Genomic DNA, 25,557 nt, shown 5'->3' with positions numbered 1-25,557 from the left:
TCCTGTGCTGTATTACTCATTTGGAGATTAAGATACACGCGTTCGTTATAATGTGCTAGATTCTCCTCTGCCGAACAGTACAATCCCCAGTCTTTCTTCTGCTTTGATGTCGCATTCCTTTCTTCCTGTCTTGTGCTGAGCTTTTTATGCCTAATCTCTGTAACCTGTTCTGCATGTTCTAGCCTTTGGCTGCCCTAGCTATATATTGGGTATGCCGGAAGTCTTTCCCCTTCTTAATGCATCACGTATGACACATAGGCAAATACTTTTTATCTTGAACTGTATGTGACGTATTCATGTTTCTGTGTATATACATACTTACTGGTACATTATTTGTTACAGGGCCCAGAGTCTTAGCAATAGCGAGATCGGATACCATTTGCAAATAAGATGTTCTCAAACCAGGACAAACCTCAATGTGTCCTTTGTCATCAGGAGACATAGTCACCACGAACAGTCAAGAGAAACTTCCAGACTGCGTACCATAGACAGCCACCAGATGTTAAAAGCATCAGAATGTGGTGTGCGAAGTTAAAAAAAAAAAAAAAAACAAGGAGTGTCTGAGATGTTTTAGAAGTGAATCTAGCGCGCAGACCTTCGTGTTATAGTTCTGGGTGGAGATTTTAATTTGCCGGATATAGACTGGGAGACTCAAACGTTCATAACGGGTGGTAGGGACAAAGAATCCAGTGAAATTTTTTTAAGTGCTTTATCTGAAAATCACCTTGAGCAGTTAAACAGAGAACCGACTCGTGGCGATAACATATTAGACCTTCTGGTGACAAACAGACCCGAACTATTTGAAACAGTTAACGCAGAACAGGGAATCAGCGATCATAAAGCGGTTACTGCGTCGATGATTTCAGCCGTAAATAGAAATATTCAAAAAGGTAGAAAGATTTTTCTGTTTAGCAAAAGTGACAAAAAACAGGTTACAGAGTACCTGACGGCTCAACACAAATGTTTTGTCTCAAGTACAGGTAGTGTTAGGATCAGTGGACGAAGTTCAAAACCATCGTCCAATATGTGTTAGATGAGTATGTGCCAAGCAAGATCGTAAGAGATGGAAAAGACCCACCGTGGTACAACAAACGAGTTAGAAAACTGCTGCGGAAGCAAATGGAACTTCACAGCAAACATAAACATAGCCAAAGCCTTGCAGACAAACAAAAATTACGCGAAGCGAAATGTAGTGTGAGGAGGGCTATGCGAGAGGCGTTCAATGAATTCGAAAGTAAAGTTCTATGTACTGACTTGGCAGAAAATCCTAAGAAATTTTGGTCTTATGTCAAAGCGGTAGGTGGATCAAAACAAAATGTCCAGACACTCTGTGACCAAAATGGTACTGAAACAGAGGATGACAGACTAAAGGCCGAAATACTAAATGTCTTTTTCCAAAGCTGTTTCACAGAGGAAGACTGCACTGTAGTTCCTTCTCTAGATTGTCGCACAGATTACAAAATAGTAGATATCGAAATAGACGACAGAGGGATAGAGAAACAATTAAAATCGTTCAAAACAGGAAAGGCCGCTGGACTTGATAGGATACCAGTTCGATTTTACACAGAGTACGCGAAGGAACTTGCCCACCTTCTTGCAGCGGTGTAGCGTAGGTCTCTAGAAGAGCGTAGCGTTCCAAAGAATTGGAAAAGGGCACCGGTCATCCCCGTTTTCAAGAAGGGACGTCGAACAGATGTGCAGAACTATAGACCTATATATCTAACGTCGATCAGTTGTAGAATTTTGGAACACGTATTATGTTCGAGTATAATGACTTTTCTAGAGACTAGAAATCTAATAGGAATCAGCATGGGTTTCGAAAAAGACGATCGCGTGAAACCCAGCTTGCGCTATTCGTCCACGAGACTCAGAGGGCCATAGACACGGGTTCCCAGGTAGATGCCGTGTTTCTTGACTGCCGCAAGGCGTTCGATACAGTTCCCCACAGTCGTTTAATGAACAAAGTAAGAGCATATGGACTATGAGACCAATTGTGTGATTGGATTGAAGAGTTCCTAGATAACAGAACGCGGTATGCCATTCTCAATGGAGAAAGGTCTTCCGCAGTAAGAGTGATTTCAGGTTTGCCGCAGGGGAGTGTCGTAGGACCGTTGCTATTCACAATATACATAAGTGACCTTGTGGATGACATCGGAAGTTCACTGAGGCTTTTTGCCGATGATACTGTAGTATATCGAGAGGTTGTAACAATGGAAAATTGTACTGAAATGAAGGAGGATCTGCAACGAATTGACGCATGGTGCAGGGAATGGCAATTGAATCTCAATGTAGACAAGTGTAATGTGCTGCGAATACATAGAAAGATAGATCCCTTATCATTTAGTTACAATATAGCAAGTCAGCAACTGGAAGCAGTTAATTCCATAAATTATCTGGGAGTATGCATTAGGAGTGATTTAAAATAGAATGATCATATAAAGTTGATCGTTGGTAAAGGAGATGCCAGACTGAGATTCATTGGAAGAATCCTAAGGAAATGCAATCCGAAAACAAAGGAAGTAGGTTACAGTACGCTTGTTCGCCCACTGCTTGAATACTGCTCAGCAGTGTGGGGTCTTTGCCAGATAGGGTTGATAGAAGAGATAGAGAAGATCCAACGCAGAGCAGCGCGCTTCGTTACAGGATCATTTAGTAATCGCGAAAGCGTTACGGAGATGATAGATAAACTCCAGTGGAAGACTCTGCAGGAGAGACGCTCAGTAGCTCGGTACGGGCTTTTGTTGAAGTTTCGAGAACATACCTTCACCGAAGAGTCAAGCAGTATATTGCTCCCTCCTACGTATATCTCGCGAAGAGACCATGAGGATAAAATCAGAGAGATTAGAACCCAGACAGAGGCATACCGACAATCCTTCTTTCCACGAACAATACGAGACTGGAATAGAATGGAGAACTGATAGAGGTACTCAAGGTACCCTCCGCCACACACCGTCAGGTGGCTTGCGGAGTATGGATGTAGATGTAGATAGATGTATATGTCAGTCTGCGCTTCAGTGCACCGCATACTACATAAACAACTTCTTTTCCTTGCGTACGAAGTCCAGATCGTGCATCGCATCCAACCACCGGATTGGAGTACTCGTTATGAATTTCTTATTGCCATGTTGGCTGAGATTGAAGAAGATGATGACTATCTTAAACGTGCCATTTTCTCAGATGAAGCCACATTTCATGTGTACTGTTTTAGGTGACTGTTTCGTGGTACCAGAGAATACATTGCGATTTCTCCTGGTTTGAGTGCACGTTGTTTGCAACTGGTGTCCGATTTCGCTGTTGTTACGTGATTAAGCCCCGTAACGAACAAAATAACAGTAAGTATAGATGTACACATAAACTGAATATGTCCCATGCAATTCAAGATAAAAAGTATTTATCAATGTTTCATATTTTATGCCTTATGGATGTTTGTAACCGAGGACCCACTTCTGGAGCAGCCGGTATTTTTCCCAGGACCACTCTTCCAGCGCCAAGTTCACTATTCGTGGATGCCGTAGTTGATGTCCCACCAACCTGTCCCTGCTGTTGGTATTGGTCATCCACAGACTCTTTTCCTCACCTTCTGCACGTGATGCTTCTTTATTTGTGTGTCCACTTCATTTTCACCATTCTTCGATAGCACCACATTTCAGATACTTGAAGTTGCTTCGGCGCCGGATCACCGACTTTCTTCGCGAACATTGGAGACATTTGTCGAAAAACTAACCAACGCTCTCGAGAGAAACTGCGTCTCGAAACTCAGTCACATGTGATCAGCAGTTGCAGGAAAAATGCGCGTGGGAAGGATTTTAGAAAGTCCATTTGAAGCCTATATTTGAAAAAAAAAGTATTTATATTACTAAGCGTCTAACCCAGTGCACGGTGCACGGTTCTAATTCGAGATTGCCTATACAGGGTGTTTCCGTAATAGCGTGCAAAAATTTAACAGGACAACTGAACAATTTGAGGCAGGGAATCTGGGGTCAGAGAAGCCAGCTTAAGGAGATATGAAAGTAAAATTGTCTACTGCTTTGACTAGAATTACTGTTTTCCAGCTTATTTACAACTAACATGCATACAATGTGAGACCTTAACTTTTCCCGGCGAATTGAATGTTCAAACAACTTACGGGTTTGCTGCCGGGTGACGTGGTCGACCACCGCCGATATTTCGACAGGAGCACACCCTGCCATTCTCAAGGCACAAATGCAAGGAGGAAGAAATGTGCAAGGAAATTTAATACCTCGGTTCACAGAGGAGAAACAAGGAAGATACCACACACAGTACAAGTGTCAACTCAAAAAAAGATGACCAACACCAGAAATATCGATAGTGACTAATCAACAGGTGAGGTAGCACTAATTCTGTCCCTCTGTTTTTTGGTGAGAGACAGAGCTGGATCCCAAGCAGCATTTAAACAAAATCAACCATCTCTGTTAATAAGGTTGCTTGATTGTTTGATTTCAACAGCAACATTGGTCAGACAATCTGGACTGTGGAAGACCGGTGTATTGAACATAAGCGTCACACACGCTTACAACAGCCGAGCAAATCTGCTATTGCAGAACACTGCCTTGACACCGGTCATCATATGGAATACAACAACACGGAGATTCTGGCTTGCACGTCCAGCTATTGGGATAGTGTTATTAAGGAAGCTGTTGAAATCAAACTATCAAGCAACCTTATTAACAGAGATGGTGGATTTTGTTTAAATGCTGCTTGAAATCTGGCTCTGACTCTCATAAAAAAAACGGACAGAATTAGTGCTACCTCACCTGTTGATTAATAGTCACTATCGATATTTCTGGTGTTGGTCATCTTTTTTTGGGTTGACACTTGTACTGTGTGTGGTATCTTCCTTGTTTCTCCTCTGTGAACCGAGGTATTAAATTTCCTTGCACATTTCTTCCTCCTTGCATTTGTGCCTTGAGAATGGCAGGGTGTGCTCATGTCGAAATATCGGCGGTGGTCGACGACGTCACCTGGCAGCAAACCCGTAAGTTGTTTGAACATGCATACAAGTTTACATATAGTGCGCCGTTTTTAATTACGTGTACATTCTTTATTTTCTGCAAGGAAACAAGATCGACGAGCCATATCTTCTACCTGGTCGTCTACATAGCCACTTGTACTTGAAGTTCGTGCAAAGACTTCTACCTGAGTTGTTGGAGAGCGTACTCGTCGCTGTTTTTGGTAGGAAGTGGACACAACACCGCCTCACTTCAGTGTGGATGTCCGAAACCATCTCAATGCTGTATTCCCTGGTCGCTGGATTGAAAGAGGAGTTCATTTTCCATGGCCTGCGAGGTCACCTGACCTGAGTCCCCTTGATTATTCCCTACGGTGATGTCCAAAGTCACTTGTGTATGAGACACCAGTGGATGCGGAGGTGGAATCAGTTGCCAGAATTGTAGCTGCCTGCATTGCGATTCGAAACACACCACGGATAGTTGTCAGGGTGCGTCAGAAACTTGTTCGCCGATGTCATGCTTGCATTGAGGTTGATTGCCATCATTTTCCGCATATTTTGTAAGATACAGTACAAATGGTAGGTTCATTATGTCAGTGATGGTATTTGCAGTCAAGTGTTGTTGTTGTGGTCTTCAGTCCTGAGACTGGTTTGATGAGCTCTCCATGCTACTCTATCCTGTGCAAGTTTCTTCATCTCCCAGTACCTACTGCAACCTACATCCTTCTGAATCCGCTTAGTGTATTCATCTCCTGGTCTCCCTCTACGAGTTTTACCCTCCACACTGCCCTCCAGTAATAGATTGGTGATCCCTTGATGCCTCAGAACATGTCCTACCAACCGATCCCTTCTTCTAGTCAAGTTGTGCCACAAACTCCTCCCCAATTCTATTCAATACCTCCTCATTAGTTACGTGATCTACCCATTTAATCTTCAGCATTCTTCTGTAGCACCACATTTCGAAAGCTTTTATTCTCTTCTTGTCTAAACTATTTATCGTCCATGTTTCACTTCCACACATGGCTACACTCCATACAAATACTCTCAGAAACGACTTCCTGACACTTAAATCTATACTCGATGTTAACAAATTTCTCTTCTTCAGAAACGCTTTCCTTGCCATTGCCAGTCTACATTTTATAGCCTCTCTACCTCGACCATCTCCCCAAATAGCAAACCTCGTTAACTACTTTAAGTGTCTCATTCCCTAATCTAATTCCCTCAGTATCACTCAAGTTAACTCGACTACATTCCATTATCCTCATTTTTCTTTTGTTGATGTTCGTCTTATATCCTCCTTTCAAAGCACTGTCCATTCCGCTCAACTGCTGTTCCGAGTCCTTTGCTGTCTCTGACAGAATTACAATGTCATCGGCGAACCTTAAAGTTTTTATTTCTTCACCATGGATTTTAATACCTACTCCGAATTTTTCTTTTGATTCCTTTATTGCTTGCTCGATATACAGATTGAATAACATCGGGGAGAGGCTACAACCCTGTCTCACTCCCTTCCCAACCACCGTTTCCCTTTCATGTCCCTCGACTCTTATAACTGCCATCTGGTTTCTGTACAAATTGTAAATAGCCTTTCGCTCCCTGTATTTTACTCCTGCCACCTTCAGAATTTGAAAGAGAGTATACCATTCAACATTGTCAAAAGCTTTCTCTCAAGTCTACAAATGCTAGAAACGTAGGTTTGCCTTTTCTTAATTTAGCTTCTAAGATAAGTCGTAGGGTCAGTATTGCCTCACGTGTTCCAATATTTCTACGGAATCCAAACTGATCTTCCCCGAGGTCGGCTTCTACCAGTTTTTCCATTCGTCTGTAAAGAATTCGCGTTAGTATTTTACAGCCGTGTCTTATTAAACTGATAGTTCGGTAATTTTCTCATCTGTCAACACCTGCTTTCTTTGGGATGGAATTATTATATTCTTTGCAGTTAGTTAGCTGTAGCTTATGTAGATAAAAAAAAGTGCCCAGTAATGTGATTTTATTCCTATTATTTCCTTAAGCTAGGTTCTCCGACGCATGCTTAACGATTGCTCTTGGTACAACAGTCTCCAGTGGCAGACAGACCGCCGTATGTATATACACACACGGCTCTCGGCGTCCACTTCTGAGGGAGAGCCACTCTCCGAGTGACCCTTGTCCCCGGCTCCGGGCGGCCGCCGCTTTGTGCACCCCTGGGCGGAGGCCCACACTTGGGCAGTAACTTATCAAGCCCAGGAGCTGCCCCCTGCCCGGCTCTTAAACTGAAATACGGCCGCCGAGATGTATTTTACATTTAAAGTGCCCGGCCCCGAGCGACTGCAGACGTCGTAATTATTTTTTGCCGGGAGATTTTCCACGTATCTCCAGGCATAACATTTAGATCTCCCGTCAGATTCTATTATTAGGAACACGTGTGCGTAACGGTTCCAGCTTTGTGGGGCGACGAAATACGACCAACTTTATGGAGAGAGGAGCAGAGAGCGCAACCGTTTCTTTTCCATGCCTGGGAATAGCAGCGTAATGACTCATCCTCACCTTACCAAGATAGACAAACTACAATAAGCCGGTCCAGTTGTGTGGAACCCAACGCCGGCTCCGTTAGCTCCTTGCCGTGAGAACAACCACCAGCTTGAGTGCATACGTAATGAAGTATTTGTAACGTAATATTAGTTTTTCAAGAAAAGATGTTCTAAGTATTACTGGTGAAGGTGAGTACCCTGGTCGAAAGTTGTTCAAAAAAATGTTCAAATGTGTGTGAATTCCTAAGGGACCAAACTGCTGGGTTCATCGGTCCCCAGACTTACACACTACTTAAACTAACTTATGCTAATACTAACAATGCCGTGTGACGAGGGTTTCCCGTCGGGTAGACCGCTCGCCTGGTGCAAGTCTTTCGATTTGACGCCACTTCGGCGACTTGCGCGACGATGGGGATGAAATGATGATGATTAGGACAACACAACACCCAGTCCCTGAGCGGAGAAAATCTCTGACCCAGCCGGGAACCGAACCTGGGCCCTTAGGACTGACAGTCCCTCGCGCGTACCACTTTTTTTTTTAACAAACTGAGAGTACATATATATACACAAAGCAACAGTTCTTCAAGGTACCTTTTAAACATATACAAATGACTGTTAGTTAAACAAAAATATTAGAAAAACCTTAAATACAACAAAATATAACATATTATGTCTTCTTCCTTTTTTATTTTTATTTTTTCGTCGATGCATGAGAACGTGGATAAGGGTGTTGCATTATGTGACAGGCATGCACGGTACACCCCAAACTTTGAGGGGGGTCAAGGAAGACACTGCGAAGATAACCGGCAAAAGTTTGTCGGTAAGATGGTTTTCGGGTGAGGGTGATATGCGCGGTCACCACTTTGTACCAGAAGTCAAGGACAGTATGCGGACCACTCTGAAAGAGGTATTCTAAAGCCTGTCCTCGAAACAAGATTAAGGTGTGGTGCTTAGCAAGAGGGTAGTGAAATGTCTGGGGCAACAACAACAAATCCAACTTTTCATTATGTAAATCATGGAATACTTCTAGATAAGCTCAAGTACTGTGGTATGAGTGGGACAGGGCTCAAATAGTTTAAATCATACCTAACTGGAAGAGAGCAGAAAGTTGAAATAAACAGTTCACATAATATGCAAAAAACTGGTGATTTCTCAAACTGGGGAACAATCAAGAATGGGGTGCCGCAAGGTTCGGTCTTGGATCCTCTGCTGTTCGTAATATATATTAATGAATATTAATGACTTGCCATTCTATATTCACGAAGATGCAAAGCTGGTACTTTTTGCCGATGATACAAGTATAGCTCCCCCCCCATGAACCGTGGACCTTGCCGTTGGTGGGGAGGCTTGCGTGCCTCAGCGATACAGATGGCCGTACCGTAGGTGCAACCACAACGGAGGGGTATCTGTTGAGAGGCCAGACAAACATGTGGTTCCTGAAGAGGGGCAGCAGCCTTTTCAGTAGTTGCAGGGGCAACAGTCTGGATGATTGACTGATCTGGCCTTGTAACATTAACCAAAACGGCCTTGCTGTGCTGGTACTGCGAACGGCTGAAAGCAAGGGGAAACTACAGCCGTAATTTTTCCCGAGGACATGCAGCTCTACTGTATGATTAAATGATGATGGCGTCCTCTTGGGTAAAATATTCCGGAGGTAAAATAGTCCCCCATTCGGATCTCCGGGCGGGGACTACTCAAGAGGACGTCGTTATCAGGAGAAAGAAAACTGGCGTTCTACGGATCGGAGCGTGGAATGCCAGATCCCTTAATCGGGCAGGTAGGTTAGAAAATTTAAAAAGGGAAATGGATAGGTTAAAGTTAGATATAGTGGGAATTAGTGAAGTTCGGTGGCAGGAGGAACAAGACTTTTGGTCAGGTGATTACAGGGTTATAAATACAAAATCAAATAGGGGTAATGCAGGAGTAGGTTTAATAATGAATAAAAAAATAGGAGTGCGGGTTAGCTACTACAAACAGCATAGTGAACGCATTATTGTGGCCAAGATAGACACAAAGCCCATGCCTACTACAGTAGTACAAGTATATATGCCAACTAGCTCTGCAGATGATGAAGAAATAGATGAAATGTATGACGAGATAAAAGAAATTATTCAGGTAGTGAAGGGAGACGAAAATTTAATAGTCATGGGTGACTGGAATTCGTCAGTAGGAAAAGGGAGAGAAGGAAACATAGTAGGTGAATATGGATTGGGGGGAAGGAATGAAAGAGGAAGCCGCCTTGTAGAATTTTGCACAGAGCATAACTTAATCATAGCTAACACTTGGTTCAAGAATCATGAAAGGAGGCTGTATACATGGAAGAAGCCAGGAGATACTGACAGGTTTCAGATAGATTATATAATGGTAAGACAGAGATTTAGGAACCAGGTTTTAAATTGTAAGACATTTCCTGGGGCAGATGTGGATTCTGACCACAATCTATTGGTTATGAACTGCAGATTGAAACTGAAGAAACTGCAAAAAGGTGGGAATTTAAGGAGATGGGACCTGGATAAACTGAAAGAACCAGAGGTTGTAGAGAGTTTCAGGGAGAGCATAAGGGAACAATTGACAGGAATGGGGGAAAGAAATACAGTAGAAGAAGAATGGGTAGCTCTGAGGGATGAAGTGGTGAAGGCAGCAGACGATCAAGTAGGTAAAAAGACGAGGGCTAATAGAAATCCTTGGGTAACAGAAGAAATATTGAATTTAATTGATGAAAGGAGAAAATATAAAAATGCAGTAAATGAAGCAGGCAAAAAGGAATACAAACGTCTCAAAAATGAGATCGACAGGAAGTGCAAAATGGCTAAGCAGGGATGGCTAGAGGACAAATGTAAGGATGTAGAGGCTTGTCTCACTAGGGGTAAGATAGATACTGCCTACAGGAAAATTAAAGAGACCTTTGGAGAGAAGAGAACCACTTGTATGAATATCAAGAGCTCAGATGGAAACCCAGTTCTAAGCAAAGAAGGGAAGGTAGAAAGGTGGAAGGAGTATATAGAGGGTTTATACAAGGGAGATGTTCTTGAGGACAATATTATGGAAATGGAAGAGGATGTAGATGAAGATGAAATGGGAGATAAGATACTGCGTGAAGAGTTTGACAGAGCACTGAAAGACCTGAGTCGAAACAAGGCCCCGGGAGTAGACAACATTCCACTAGAACTACTGATGGCCTCGGGAGAGCCAGTCATGACAAAACTCTACCATCTGGTGAGCAAGATGTATGAGACGGGCGAAATACCCTCAGACTTCAAGAAGAATATAATAATTCCAATCCCAAAGAAAGCAGGTGTTGACAGATGTGAAAATTACCGAACTATCAGTTTAATAAGTCACAGCTGCAAAATACTAACACGAATTCTTTACAGACGAATGGAAAAACTGGTAGAAGCTGACCTCGGGGAAGATCAGTTTGGATTCCGTAGGAATGTTGGAACACGTGAGGCAATACTGACCTTACGACTTATCTTGGAAGAAAGATTAAGAAAAGGCAAACCTACGTTTCTAGCATTTGTAGACTTAGAGAAAGCTTTTGACAATGTTGACTGGAATACTCTCTTTCAAATTCTGAAGGTGGCAGGGGTAAAATACAGGGAGCGAAAGGCTATTTACAATTTGTACAGAAACCAGATGGCAGTTATAAGAGTCGAGGGGCATGAAAGGGAAGCAGTGGTTGGGAAAGGAGTGAGACAGGGTTGTAGCCTCTCCCCGATGTTATTCAATCTGTATATTGAGCAAGCAGTAAAGGAAACAAAAGAAAAATTCGGAGTAGGTATTAAAATTCATGGAGAAGAAGTAAAAACTTTGAGGTTCGCCGATGACATTGTAATTCTGTCAGAGACAGCAAAGGACTTGGAAGAGCAGTTGAATGGAATGGACAGTGTCTTGAAAGGAGGATATAAGATGAACATCAACAAAAGCAAAACGAGGATAATGGAATGTAGTCAAATTAAGTCGGGTGATGCTGAGGGAATTAGATTAGGAAATGAGACACTTAAAGTAGTAAAGGAGTTTTGCTATTTAGGGAGTAAAATAACCGATGATGGTCGAAGTAGAGAGGATATAAAATGTAGACTGGCAATGGCAAGGAAAGCGTTTCTCAAGAAGAGAAATTTGTTAACATCGAGTATAGATTTAGGTGTCAGGAAGTCGTTTCTGAAAGTATTTGTATGGAGTGTAGCCATGTATGGAAGTGAGACATGGACGATAACTAGTTTGGACAAGAAGAGAATAGAAGCTTTCGAAATGTGGTGCTACAGAAGAATGCTGAAGATAAGGTGGGTAGATCACGTAACTAATGAGGAGGTATTGAATAGGATTGGAGAGAAGAGAAGTTTGTGGCACAACTTGACTAGAAGAAGGGATCGGTTGGTAGGACATGTTTTGAGGCATCAAGGGATCACAAATTTAGCATTGGAGGGCAGCGTGGAGGGTAAAAATCGTAGAGGGAGACCAAGAGATCAATACACTAAGCAGATTCAGAAGGATGTAGGTTGCAGTAGGTACTGGGAGATGAAGAAGCTTGCACAGGATAGAGTAGCATGGAGAGCTGCATCAAACCAGTCTCAGGACTGAAGACCACAACAACAACAACAAACAAGTATAGCTATCACACCCGACAGACAAGAATTAACTGGTGAAATTGTAGACGAAGTTTTTCAGAAAATCATTAAGTGGTTCTCTGCAAATGGGCTCTCATTAAACTTTGACAAAACACAGTATATACAGTTCCACACAGTAAATGGAATGACCCCATTAATAAATATAGACTTCGATCAGAAATCGGTAGCTAAGGTAGAATATTCAAAATTTCTAGGTGCATGCATTGATGAGGGGTTGAACTGGAAAAAACACACTGAGGATCTGCTGAAACGTTTGAGTTCAGCTACTTATGCTATTAGGATCATTACAAATTTTGGCGATATACATCTGAGTAAATTAGCTTACCACGCCTATTTTCATTCTCTGCTTTCGTATGGCATCATATTCTGGGGTAACTCATCACTGAGTAAAAGAGTGTTAATTGCACAAAAGCGTGTAATCAGAATAATTGCTGGAGCTCATCCAAGCTCGTCCTGCAGACACTTATTTAAAGAGCTACAGATCTTCACTGTAGCCTCACTATATATATATATATATATATATATATATATATATATATATATATATATATATATATATATATTCACTTATAAAATTTGTTATTAACAATCCGAACGAATTCAAAAGTAATAGCAGTGTACATGGCTACAACACTAGGAGAAAGGATGATCTTCACTACTCAAGGTTAAATCTAACTTTGGCTCAGAAGGGGGTAAATTGTGCTGCCACAAAAGTCTTTGGTCACTTACCTAATAGCATCAAAAGTCTGACAGATAGCCATATAGCATTTAAAAGGAAATTAAAAGAATTTCTTAATGGCAACTCCTTCTACTCATTAGATGAATTTTTGGATATAGTAAGTGGGTAATTTCCCAACCTCTACAAAAAAGAAAAAAATTATTGAGTGTCATGTAATATTTTGTCTAATGTAATATCTTGTATAGACACCTTTTATTAACCTGACACGTTCCACATCATTACGAAGTGTCGTATTCATGATCTATGGAACAAGTACTAATCTAATCTAATCTAATCTAACCGTCGTTGGCGGGGCACGGAGGTAAAAGCCCACGATTCGTTGGATGAGGAACCATATGTTTCGTTTCAGGGGAACGTAAGACGGTGCTCGTCGGTGTCTTCGAGCTGACAGTCAGGGCAGAGTGGGGAGGTGGCCAGTCCAATGCGATAAAGTCGACTATTAGTCGGGAATTTGCCATAGACTAAAACATATCAGAGTGCAGACACAGATGACGGTAAAAAGGGTGCATTCACACTCCTCCAAACCGTTCGCCAGTTAATGTCAGGGTGCTGTAGCACCATGGGGTCGCAAGGGTTGGACAGCATAAACAAACGATAATAATCTTTTGTACGGGGAGGATGGACGACTGGAAGATCGGCCCGAACGTAGCTGAGTTCTATAAAACAATTGGCGACGTGGTACAATAATGGAGAAATAGGTGCCACACTGATCGGTGGATCGAGAGAAGCTGGTCGGAGGATATCTAAGAGACTGCATGTTAAGGACGGGACCGGCCTCACCACTTAGCTACAGGGGGCGGACAACTTATGCTACGAACAACACACACACGCATGCCCGAGGGAGGACTCGAAACTCCGGTGGGAGGGGCCGCGCAATGCGAATATGGCGCCTCAAACCGCGCGGCCACTCCGCGCGGCACGAAAGTTGTCTCAGAATCGAAGCATCAGGGTGTTATAGGTACTCTCGGTACTTTAGTGCATCACATTTGTAAATGTTGCCCAGTTTACTGTCCACGTTCTGGAATTCGCTAGCCGGCCGTTGTGGCCGAGCGGTTCTAGGCGCTTCAGCCCGGAACCGCGCTGCTGCTACGGTCGCAGGTTCGAATTCTGCCTCGGACAAGGATGTGTGTGATGTCCTTAGGTTGGTTAGGTTTAAGTAGTTCTAAGTCTAGGGGACTGATGACCTCAGATGTTAAGTCACATAGTGCTTAGAGCCATTTGACCCATTTTTTGAATTCGCTAAATTATCAGCGCTGACATATACCTCTTATTGGGTGGACTGTGGCAGCATTTTAAAATTATAAATTCTCTCACTAATTATATGAAATACTGTAAACCAAATTTTTGATGCCCATGGTAGCCAATTGGAACTGCGACCGTGTACCGTCCCCCGTATAGCCGTTTAATAATAAAGACCATATGGAGTGTGCCCACTGTTTGCCTTCGTGACAGGTTCTAGGGTTAATTTCAAGAAGGTACTGGCCAGTCCATCTCATAAGCGTTATTGTTCACAACTCATTGCCTCACACATGGTGCTTTATGACAGGGTGCATTGTCAAGCTGATAGAATCACAGTCTCCGAACTTATTCCTCTGCCGTACACGCTTCAAAATGCTGTAAAATGTTTTCATGTCCTTCTCCACTCATCGTTTTCATAAGCGTAATAAGGGACCACACCTTGTCCACGAAAAACACACCCGTACCATAACAGCACGGTGTCTGTACTTCGCAGTTGGCACTACACAGGATGGCAAGTAATGTTATCCGGGTATTCGCCAAATCGAAACTGTTCCATTGGACGGCCACGTAGCCTGATTCGTCACTCAAGATCACTAGTTTCCACTTATCCAGCGTCCATTGGCGTCTCTATTTACACCGCCTCTAGCGTCACTTACCACCAGCTACAGAAATGTGTGACTCATGAGGAACTACTCGACCATTTTTTTAAACTCCCCACGCACAGTCATCCTGTAATCTGGACTGATGGCAGCACTTCGGAACCGACGAATGATTCTAACCGCTGATTTCATGCAGCTTATTACAACCACTGTCAGAACTGCTCGACGGTCCCTGTCCGTTAGTAAATGAAGTCTGGTTGGTTTTGATTTAGCTATGGTTGTTCCTTCACGTTTCCACATCATAAATAAACACCAGCAGTCGACTTGGGCAGTTATAGAATGGTAGCAATGTTCCTGAAGGATTTATTAGTCGGTTAACATCCAAACACTAGACCACGTCGGAAGTGAGTGTGCTCTTATGACCGACCCATTCTGATCTTACTACATCTCCTCTGAGGACACAATACTCCACGCCTGTTTTGATACCCGCGAATTCGCCACTCAGTACATTTAGTGATTTTTTTCGCATAACATAGGGGCGTCGGATTTTTTCGACCAGGTAGTTGTTGTGAGCAGCTGTGAAATTTACCGTTACCACGGTGTCCTAGTTAATCGAGTCGAGACAAGTGAGTCGTCGGGGTATATCCATTCTTTTATGATATCACCAGTGAATTGGTAACTCGTGCTATAAACCACTGTGGAGACTACCTTCTAGACTGATCACCAGCTTTTCTTTCGACCTTTAACAGTTAAATTAATCTCGTTACTAAAGTTACATAACACGACTGCCCGTTCGGGAGGTGATGTTTATATACTACCGGCCATTAAAATTGCTACATCAAGCAGAAATGCAGACGATAAACGGGTATTCATTGGACAAATATACACTCCTGGAAATTGAAATAAGAACACCATGAATTCATTGTCCCAGGAAGGGGAAACTTTATTGACACATTCCTGGGGTCAGATACATCACATGATCACACTGACAGAACCACAGGCACATAGACACAGGCAACAGAGCATGCACAATGTCGGCACTAGTACAGTGTATATCCACCTTTCGCAGCAATGCAGGCTGCTATTCTCCCATGGAGACGATCGTAGAGATGCTGGATGTAGTCCTGTGGAACGGCTTGCCATGCCATTTCCACCTGGCGCCTCAGTTGGACCAGCGTTCGTGCTGGACGTGCAGACCGCGTGCGACGACCCTTCATCCAGTCCCAAACATGCTCAATGGGGGACAGATCCGGAGATCTTGCTGGCCAGGGTAGTTGACTTACACCTTCTAGAGCACGTTGGGTGGCACGGGATACATGCGGACGTGCATTGTCCTGTTGGAACAGCAAGTTCCCTTGCCGGTCTAGGAATGGTAGAACGATGGGTTCGATGACGGCTTGGATGTACCGTGCACTATTCAGTGTCCCCTCGACGATCACCAGTGGTGTACGGCCAGTGTAGGAGATCGCTCCCCACACCATGATGCCGGGTGTTGGCCCTGTGTGCCTCGGTCGTATGCAGTCCTGATTGTGGCGCTCACCTGCACGGCGCCAAACACGCATACGACCATCATTGGCACCAAGGCAGAAGCGACTCTCATCGCTGAAGACGACACGTCTCCATACGTCCCTCCATTCACGCCTGTCGCGACACCACTGGAGGCGGGCTGCACGATGTTGGGGCGTGAGCGGAAGACGGCCTAACGGTGTGCGGGACCGTAGCCCAGCTTCATGGAGACGGTTGCGAATGGTCCTCGCCGATACCCCAGGAGCAACAGTGTCCCTAATTTGCTGGGAAGTGGCGGTGCGGTCCCCTACGGCACTGCGTAGGATCCTACGGTCTTGGCGTGCATCCGTGCGTCGCTGCGGTCCGGTCCCAGGTCGACGGGCACGTGCACCTTCCGCCGACCACTGGCGACAACATCGATGTACTGTGGAGACCTCACGCCCCACGTGTTGAGCAATTCGGCGGTACGTCCACCCGGCCTCCCGCATGCCCACTATACGCCCTCGCTCAAAGTCCGTCAACTGCACATACGGTTCACGTCCACGCTGTCGCGGCATGCTACCAGTGTTAAAGACTGCGATGGAGCTCCGTATGCCACGGCAAACTGGCTGACACCGACGGCGGCGGTGCACAAATGCTGCGCAGCTAGCGCCATTCGACGGCCAACACCGCGGTTCCTGGTGTGTCCGCTGTGCCGTGCGTGTGATCATTGCTTGTACAGCCCTCTCGCAGTGTCCGGAGCAAGTATGGTGGATCTGACACACCGGTGTCAATGTGTTCTTTTTTCCATTTCCAGGAGTGTATTATACTAGAACTGTCATGTGATTACATTTTCACGTGATTTGGGTGCATAGATCCTGAGAAATCAGTACCCAGAACAACCACCTCTGGCCGTAATAACGGCTTTGATACGCCTGGGCATTGAGTCAAACAGAGCCTGGATGGCATGTACAGGTACAGCTGCCCGTGCAGCTTCAACACGATACCACAGTTCATCAAGAGTAGTGACTGGCGTACTGTGACGAGCCAGTTGCTCGGCCACCATTGACCAGACGTTTTCAATAGGTGAGAGATCTGGAGAATATGCTGGCCAGGGCAGCAGTCGAACATTTTCTGTATCCAGAAAGGCCCGTACAGGACCTGCTACATGCGGTCGGGCATTATCCTGCTGAAATGTAGGGTTTCGCAGGGATCGAATGAAGGGTAGAGCCACGGATCGTAACACATCTGAAATGTAACGTCCACTGTTCAAAGTGCCGTCAGTGCGAACAAGAGGTGACCGAGAAGTGTAACCAATGGCACTCCATACCATCACGCCGGGTGATACGCCAGTATGGCGATGTCGAATACACGCTTCCAATGTGCGTTCACCGCGGTGTCGCCAAACACGGATGCGACCACCATGATGCTGTAAACAGAACCTGGTTTCATCCGAAAAAATGACATTTTGCCATTCGTGCATCCAGGTTCGTCGTTGAGTACACCATCGCAGGCGCTCCTGTCTGTGATGCAGCCTCAAGGGTAACCGCAGCCATGGTCTCCGAGCTGATAGTCCATGCTGCTACAAACGTCGTCGAACTTTTCGTGCAGATAGTTGTTGTCTTGTAAACGTCCCCATTTGTAGTCCTAGGGATCGAGACGTGGCCGCACGATCCGTTACAGCCATGCGGATAAGATGCCAGTCATCTCGACTGCTAGCGATACGAGGCCGTTGGGATCCAGCACGGCGTTCCGTATTACCCACCTGAACCCACCGATTCCATATTCTGCTAACAGTCATTGGCTCTCGACCAACGCGAGCAGCAATGTCACGATACGACAAACCGCAATCGCGATAGGCTACAATCCGACCTTTATCAATGTCGGAAACGTGATGGTACGTATTTCTCCTCCTTACACGGGGCATCACAACAACGTCTCACCAGGCAACGGCGGTCAACTGCTGTTTGTGTATGAGAAATCGGTAGGAAACTTTCCTCATGTCAGCACGTCGTAGGTGTCGCCTTGTGTGAATGGTCTGAAAAGCTAATCATTTGCATATCACAGCATCTTCTTCCTGTCGGATAAATTTCGCGTCTGTAGCACGTCATCTCCGTGGTGTAGCAATTTTAATGGCCAGTAGTGTAGTACAAGCAGTGAATTTGAGCTTTATTTAAACTGCGCTCTTTTACAGATGTTTATTCTCTCGGCTTGTTAAGTTTAGTGACCTAATTGTGTTTGTGTGTTCCCATTTGAGCCTTAATTATGTCAATTACTGCGCATCGTATGACTATCCTTGCGTAGAGTTCCAACTCACTGTGTAATGTAAAAAGCAAGAGCTCTAGAGAAGACAAAAAAAAAAAAAAAAGGTGACCGAGAAACGCAAAAAAAGTGACCGAGAAACTAATGAAAGACTGGCGGGTACATTGGAACTCTTGCAGACTTGTATTTCAATATTACTGTATTCTCTGTACTGATGAATCTCGCCGTTGTAATCTTGAAATTATTGTCTCAGTGTGAGTCAGTGTCTCTCATATTCTGTTATTCGTTACTTAATTGCTACAAGTACTGTACTGTCCGATGTGTTGAAGAAAACTATGAGAATTAAAAAGAATGTTCAAGTTGTTATTGAGGAAAGACTGACAGCAACCATTCACTATTTCTGTTTACATATTCCTTATATTACTTTTCACTGGTTTCTGGTGTTTTCAGACCCTTCTAAGAAGCGATCATACTTAGTTTTATACTACATATAGCACATAGGGACGCTAAGGACTCTAGCTCTCTCACTGTTCTTCTTTCTTCATATCTCTGTGGCTACGAAGATCCTAGCACAATACATTGCAAAACATAATACCGCTTACACGCCTAAAACACGTTAAGCTACAGATTAACAACGTAAAACAAATCGATTTTTAAGTTATCGACTTCTTGCAGTATTTATTTTTGATTTATTTATTCATTCACCACACATCGTGGTTCGTAAATTTCACTATAATGGAGAGCCTTCAGAGATGACAACGCGTCAGTTTGTACATTAAATGTCTGAAGCAGCCATTGCAGGTGACTTAGCCGTACACCAACGACGAATTGCGGATGGTGCTAATACTCCCACATTATTAACCATAAGAATTACTTTTATTTTATGTAAGCAGAACAGCAGGTACTTTCTCAACAGTTACTGCTCTCGCTCTTATTCGTCTCAACTGCTGTCTTAATGTACTACTACAAACTAAGTATTTGGGCACTGAAGTAACGTATTAATGTAAGTCACTAGTGGAATATAATACGGAGACTGGACTGACTAATGAAAAGTGCATGTGCGTGTGTGTGTGTGTGTGTGTGTGTGTGTGTGTGTGTGTGTGAGTGAGTGAGAGAGAGAGAGAGAGAGAGAGGGCGGGGGCAGGGGTAGAGGTATTTTTAACTAAGACCGTTGGTAGGAACTCCTTCCTCAGTTCTACGCGCTACAATCACGGTATTTTTTAGTGTTTTGCGTATAAAACCAAATATACTTTAAAACTTTTACCCATTATGTACGTGGAACACTGCGACTACAAATTACTGCAAAAGTCGGCTTTTGTTTTATTGTTCAATTTTTATTAACCATCGCCGGTTTCGAATCGCCTAGCGTTTCATCATCGGATGGTACACATTAATTGCATGTTTGCAGCATTGTGGTGATAGTGTAGAGTAAGTGGGATCTGTCGGTTTGTTCTTGGTGCACACATTGTTTTGAAAGACATAACGTGTTTTTTTTTCAGTTTCGTTAATTTTACACCACTTCACAAATTTAGCCACAGATAACAGCTTCCACATGCTTTACATGACGTCTTGTAAAGCAAATAGAAGTTGTTACTTGTGGCTTAATTTGTGAAGTGGTGTAAAATTAACGTCACTGGACAACACACGTAATATTTTCCAAAACAGTTTGTGCACCAAGAAAAAACCAACAGATACTACTTACTGTACGCGATTCCCACAATGCCGAAAACATGCAATGAACGTGTACGATCTGGTCACATATCACTACGCGATTCGAAAGCGGTGATGGACAATAAAAATTGAGCAATACAACAACAGCCGACTGTTCGTATTAATTTATGGAGACACCTATACTTCGGCTTGTTTTACAGATAGGAGCCTATCTTCCTCTACCCCTTTGAAAATCTTGTGAACTGTTTTTTCAAAAAAAAGTGCTGTTTTGTGGACCGAGAAACCAGTGACGTCTAGCGACGAAGACTTTACTTCTGTTCTGCCTTGAACAGCCACTGCAGAGGTGTGCGGAAGCGCGACGTCATGCTGCGAACAAACGCCTTCTGATCCAAGTCGTGGATGTTCTGGTCTTTTTACCAGCTTCAGCCGACAATGTAGAATACCCGATAAGAAAAACTGTTTGGCCGTGCCCTAGTTGACTGGCACGACACCTGGTCTAACAAGGTAATGGTTCGACGCCCCGAGTTGAGACCTGTATTTTTTTTTCCCATTCTCATTAACATCACATAAAACCCGTGTTCCAAGGTTCACCTGCTGTTACACACTGCCACAGTAAAATCGAGAAAACCTGTGTATCTTGGTGTGACGCGTGCAAGAAAGGATATACGAGGGTTGAAACTTTAATAGTGGCAACTATTTATTTACAGCTCGTACAACATAGATACGTGTTTCAAAGTTTTACTGACCTTCAAAGTAGTCACCAGCATTGTGTATAACCCGTTGCCAGCGATGTGGAAGTCCTAGGATACTCTTAGCAGTGCCAGTTGCGTTGACAGTTCGAGCGGCGCGGTCTATTGTCCGACGAATTTGTAGCAGTTCTGAAGCGAATGCCGCGAAGTTTTTCCTTCAGTTTAGAAATCGAGTTAAATTCACGAGGTCTTAAGTCAGGGTAGTGCAGTATGTGGTATAGCACTTAGCAGCCCCTTCAGTCAAACAAATGCGTAATAGTTTGCACTGTACGTGCTTGAGCATTGTCCTGCTAAATGATGGTCAGGTCCTGCAGAAAGTGTCATCACTTCTGTTTCTATGCTGTTCATTTTTGGTACACAACCTACGACCAGCTTAGAGACAGAAGTGATGGCGCATTCTGTAGGCCCTGACCATCATTTTGTAGGACAATGCTGAAGCACGTACAGTGCAAGCTGTTACTGATTCGTTTGACTGATGGGGCAGTGCAATACCACATACTGCACTCCCCTGACTTAAGCCCTCGTGAGTTCAACTCGATTTCTAAACTGAAGGAAACACTTGACGGCATTCGCTTCAGAACTGCTACAAATTCGTCGGGCAATAGACCGCGCCGCTCGAACTATCAACACAACTGGCACTGCTAAGAGTATCCTACGACTTCCACATCGCTGGCAACGGGTTATACACAATGCTGGTGACTACTTTGAAGGTCAGTACAATTTTGAAACACGTATCTATTTTGTACGAGCTGTAAACAAATAGTTGCCACTATTAAAGTTCCAACCCTCGTATGTATCTAGCCTTTTTTCCTTTTCCATAAAACTGGAATTCGCCAAAAGAGGACTGTGGCAAACTCTCTACAGGCGCAGAATTTGTTTAAGAAAGCTGTGTAAAAAAATTACCGTAAAGTTTTTTTTGCAGCTCCCTCCAAATTTTCAGAAGTATGTACTGTATATTCTGTCTCGCAACGTAGGCGAAGAATCCCGTGAATATTTTGCTGCTTGCTAGGAGCCTCTGCAGTAGATTACAACTGAGAACATAATACAGAAAACACGCGTGACGATTATCTGATGTGCGAGTTGCCCCTCAATTTTAGACAGACGTCAAATAATCCAGGTATGAGCCTGGAAACACTAGCAAATTGACACAAGAAACTGAAGAGAGTCATATTCTCAAAGAATCTGCAGTCGAGACTGCCGTATTGGATCATCGGTCATCTCCGGAAGAATATGAAGAGACTAACATGTTATCGTTAGACAAAGAAATAAAAAGCGATTGAACGAAGGTGCTCAAGTCTATTAAAATAAATATGTACAAAGTACAGAAACAGCAGACGAACAAACAAACTCAGATAGCTAACCGAGCTAGGTGGCGCAATGATAAGGACAGAGAACGCGTATTCGGAAGGACGACGAGGTTCAAATCCGCGTCCGACATTCCTGATTTAGCTTTCCCGTGATTTTCCTAAATCGCTCCACGCAAATGCTTGCTTGGCTCCTTCGAAAGAGCATGGCCAATAACCTTCTCCATCCTTAACAAACGATACGGTTTTGTACTCTGTCTCTAATGACTTCATTCTCGACGGTATGTTAAGCCCTAATCTTCCATCTTTCTTTTTTAAATATCTAGCAAAAATCATCATACCTGACGGAGGAGAAAATGATGTTATCAGATCTCGATTACAAACTGTGAACTTAACACTGCACGGCACAGAAGTTCGAAAGAGCCACGCAGAACTGTTACAGAACAGCCAAAAGGTGGTTGCTTCGTCATCGCTTCTGGGTACGGACAGCGTAACTTCAAGGAAAACTAGATTGATCTCTTCCTCTCCCCCACTCGTCTTGTCCTATTTCGTTACATCCCTTCTACCGAAAACTCCATCCATAAATGCTGTGAAAATTACTGTAAAAGCTGTGACTCTCTGTTGTATAGTTCTGGATGAAAAAGATATATAGGTTGTACTTAGCTACAGAAAGTTAGTTATCGGTTACTTTTAATCGGTGATTTAGCGCATTCATAACACGCGCTTCCGTATTCATATATGGAGCATATGAACGCTCGATGGCAAAGAAGGCATTCTTGGAGAGGAATTCCGCCTTACGCAAAAACCAATTGATTCATTTTTATTTTCCTCATTTATTATTCTTGTAGCTACAATAATTCGTGAGATAACGGCAGAAGCCTCGTGTTGTTCTGGTAGAATAAGTAAAATGCATGCGTAACGGTTAACAATAGCGATAGTAAAGGTACCTACTGTTGTAACATGTCTAAAACAATGGAAAACACATCCACAGAATCAGAAACCATTTCAAGCTGTACATACAGTGGAAAATAGCTGACAGAGTTGTGGGAGAATAATATAAAACCAAATGAAGATAGCATACCAAGTGCTGTAAAAATGTGTGGGTAAAAAAAGTGTCTTACCTACGGCGGAATTTCTCGACAGTTTTACTACGCAAGCACAGAACGTAACAAGAGCTACAACATTAAAATATATGAATGCATTGCATCCTTGTGTGTGTGTGTGAGAGAGAGAGAGAGAGAGAGAGAGAGAGAGAGAGAGAGTTTGTGTTTGCGCTGTATGTTCAGTGGGTCTCAATATATAGCCAGAACGTCAAAAGAATTCGTTAATCGACTTAGAAAACTGGTTAAGTTGTTATAGCTGGTATTTAGAACTACTAAAATACGAAATCATCTATTTTCAATGGCGACCATTGCTGTAGGGCGCAACCACTGCACGAGATTTTCACCACAGCGTGAAACAGGCGACGCGATGTAGTCACTACTACGTAAAAGATGTAATATAAATATGAAATAACTAGAGTCAAGCACTTTAAGTATCTCGGTGAAGTTATTGAACCAACAGGACTTGAGAAAATAGCACAAAAAAACCGATTACAGAAAATCAAGAAAGCATTCGGACTTATTCAAAATATATATAACAAGAAATGTCTATCAAAAGGCACTAAAATCAGACACTACAACACAGTCATCAAACCAACAGTCACATATGCAAGTGAAACACTCTCCCTGAATAGAAAATTAGATTTACACGAAATTAAGAAAGTAGAGAGAAAAATTATTAGAAAAATCCTAGGACCACGATACACACAAGATGGATACAGGCTGCAGACTACCGAGACAACCGAAAAAATATCAAACATCGAGGCAGATATCAGGAAGAGGCGGATGAAGTTTTATGGACATATAGACAGATTACCTGGAAACAGGTTAACTAAACGTCTATTGGACTATATGACATCACTTAAGGCAACAATACCCTGGGTAACTGAAGTTAAGAAGGATTTGAAAAAGGCAAAAATTGACATAACAAACACATCAGACCGGGATACATTCAGAAGAAAAATCGACAAGTGGAAGTTTACTCCAGAGACGGAATCTAAACCTTTCCGACCAAAGTGGACCGAAGAAAGGAAGAAGGCCTTTGGGGAGGCAATGAAGAAATACTGGGAAAATAAGAAGAACATTAAGAAATGTTAATCACCTGCTTATCGTTCTCCCATGGGGACATTCGCTAATAATAATAATAATAAATATGAACATTGATCCGTCTGTTCGAAACCAATAATAGCGCTATATTTTTTAATAAGTATACCACTTAATAGTGGCACGTTGCTGTCTTTACTTTCAGCAAGAAATCACTTATTTTTCATAGCGCCACGGCCATTACGTCAGTTTTTTTACTAAACAGCTTTATCGCTATTTAAGACGATTTAGTGCTCCAACTGGAAAGGATTGAGTTTCAAAGTAAGTCTGCAATTTCCATGGGAACCGAATACATTCAACTTCGGCAACCCAGCTACGTTTCCCTTGCTAAAAAGAGAAAGTTTAGTTCCTGTCAGAACATTTGCGCGATGTTTCGCGTTCATAAGCATTTCACTCGAGTTTTCCTTCGCGAGTTCACGCAGTGCCGTCAGCGCAGCTCCTGGTCGTGAGGTTAGTATGCAGATTGCTGCTCATTAGGCAGGGCGTAGTTGTCGCCCACCAGGAGTCTGCGCATGCTGGTACTTGTCAAACAAAAGCGGGACTCCGTGCGATCGGCGTTTATCCGTTACGCACCGTGTTGCTGCCACAAAGGAACTCGGCGGATTTGCCTCAAGTCCCATTGTGCTGGAGTGTGCTCGGGTACCTCGAGCGGAGAATTCGCGAAGAATCCGCCTCGAAGTGTTGTAGTCGGGGCTCTCGACGAACTCCGTTGACAATGGCGGCTTGCGGAGACACTGGGGGAACGTACAGACTCTTCAAGTTCTGCCCTCGCCGACATTGCTCCATGTCCGTCCAAGTTTAAGGTCTGGTTTCAAGACTGATAGCTACTAGGCAATTGCTCAGGATCAACTAACACAAGTGCCAGTTTGCTATGGAACAACGGACAATTGCTACGGAACACTCAAAATGTCTGCGAGACCGCATCTGAGAGCTTACTATTGTGGATGACCAGTTGGACGGTAATGGGTGTGTCCAGTAGTATCAGCTCGCGATTTTAAAAGGCCATTGGAGATGGAAATGCTGTGCAAAAGCATACCGGCGGTCATGGTCAGAGCACCACAGCACAAGAGGATCTGTACGTAGCCCTAGTGGCGAAAAGAAACAGACATTTCACTCCCAGGCAGATTGCTGCAGACTTTGCAACTGCTACCAGTACACATTAAGGATGTACAGGCTTATCTCACTAGGGTTAAGATAG

This window comes from Schistocerca nitens, chromosome 1 (genome assembly GCF_023898315.1).
Source record: "Schistocerca nitens isolate TAMUIC-IGC-003100 chromosome 1, iqSchNite1.1, whole genome shotgun sequence".
NCBI classification, from domain to species: Eukaryota; Metazoa; Arthropoda; class Insecta; order Orthoptera; family Acrididae; genus Schistocerca; species Schistocerca nitens.
The sequence above is the reverse complement of the archived record's forward strand: the minus strand, read 5'-3'. Positions refer to the sequence as shown.